Source organism: Lissotriton vulgaris, chromosome 6, assembly GCF_964263255.1.
Source record: "Lissotriton vulgaris chromosome 6, aLisVul1.2, whole genome shotgun sequence".
In the NCBI taxonomy this organism is placed as follows: domain Eukaryota; kingdom Metazoa; phylum Chordata; class Amphibia; order Caudata; family Salamandridae; genus Lissotriton; species Lissotriton vulgaris.
The window spans coordinates 25,606,752-25,608,810 of NC_141694.1; positions in this window are offsets into that span (position 1 = coordinate 25,606,752).

Consider the following 2,059-nt stretch of genomic DNA (forward strand, 5'->3'; position numbering starts at 1 on the left):
TGTGCTGGCCCATGTGCCATGACTCAAATACAAAAATGGTACCTTGGTTATACGGTATGTATAATAATTTGAAATGATAAGGAATAAAAATAAAATACTCCCTATATTAGTGTTTGTATCACTATGACCACACTAAGTATATTTCTCTTTTATATAGTCTCCTTTCTCATCATGACCCACAAACACGTTAGAGGTTATTACCAAATGATTTTTCTTTTTTCTTTTTATCAAATAAGAAAGTTTATATATCTCTCATTTCTGGTTTCAAACACGTTTGTATATACAAATAATTTTTACATATATACAACAAAATAAAAGCCCTTCGTTTTGAATTAGGATGTCTCACCAAAACCTATGTGCCATGGTGACTACAGGAAGGTCATACGCATTAGGTAGTAACCACCTGCGTTTGTCAGATAAGTTAGTCAAACAAGCATTTTCGTCAATGCATCCCATCTTTTCCCTCCATGCGTTCAGTTTGTTTGCAGTCGCTTCACTCTGTATGTCCTTTCCACTTTCCACTGTATTCTCAAACATCCTATTGTCTGCCACCCATCTAGCTGGACCTGCCACAAACATCTTGTTGATTTTCAGTCTCCCTTTCTCTTTGTCTGTCTGGCCCGCAATTGCATTTACTCTGCCTACATCATCCACCACAGCTTTGTGTGGACTACATTTAATGATAGCCAGTTTCTCAGGTAGTATCAGCACCGATAACAGTTTAAGTATCAATGGACCATGTTGTATCTTCTGCCCATGCGATGTGAAAAAACCTCTCTCTGCCCACAGGTGCCCAAAGTTATGCGCCACACCAAAAGCGTACTGGCTGTCAGTATAGATGTTAACTGTCAATTCCTCACTTAACTCACAAGCTCGAAGAAGCACAACCAACTCCGCTGCCTGCACTGACTGATAGGAAACCCTGGATGTCTCAACTATAGTGTGTAGTGTAATGATCACATATGCTGCAGTGGTAGTACCGTCCAACAATTTGAAACATGAGCTGTCGATGTACAGTTTCCCTTGGGGTTCAGACAAGAGAACGTCACTCAGGTCTATCCGTCCCTTCGTTTCTTTCTCAATCGGAAAGAAACAATCATGGACATCATTGTCCTTTTGGTCCAAAGGTAGGGGTAGTAATGTGGCTGGATTCAGAGTGGTACATCGTTTTATGGTGACATGTGGGGCAAATAAAGTCAGTTCGTATCCGGTAAGACGTGCTCTGGTGAGGTGCTGTGTCTTTGACTTATTCAATAATGTGTCCACAGCATGTGGTACCATCACTGTGAGGTCAGTATCAAGGACGATCCCTGCAGATTGTCGGATAGACTCTGCAACAGCTGCTGCAGCTCTTAGACAGCTCAGGAACACTCTGGCAACATTGTCAAGAGTATCCGAATCATAAGCACAGGGTCTTTGCTTACCTCCAAAGGCCTGTGTTAACACTGAAAGCGCACAACCTTCCGCCTCGTGTACGTAGAGGACAAAAGGCTTCTGATAATCAGGAGTGCCAAGCACAGGTGCAGAGGCAAAGTGCAGTCTTCAATTGGTCAAAAGCTTTTTGGCATGCAGGTGTCCAAGGCAAAGGTTCATGCACATCCTTAGTGGTAAGGTAAACAAGGGGTTTTGTTAATAGGAAGTAGTTGAGGATCCACTGACGACAATAGGAAGTTATACCCAAGAACGCGCGTATCTCACATTGGGTTTTGGGAACATACATGTTATCACTAGTAGCTATACGTTCAGGTGTTAGTCTGCGGCCCTCCTTCGGCTATCTGGGTGAATGGGAATACTGAAGAAGGCATTCTTCAGTTCCACAACAGAAAAGAACTTAGCTGTAGGAGGGATCATCGTTAATATTGTGGTGATGTCTGAGACGACAGTATACTGGGGAATCACCACTTTATTAATCTCTCTAAAGTCAATTACAAACCTGTATACATCTGGATTAGTGTCAGAACAATAAGTTAGGGCCTTTTTAAGAATCTGAAGAATAGGGCTGTTACACGCATTTGAATCTGTCTCCTCTACAACTCCCGTCTGTATCAAGTCCTGTATT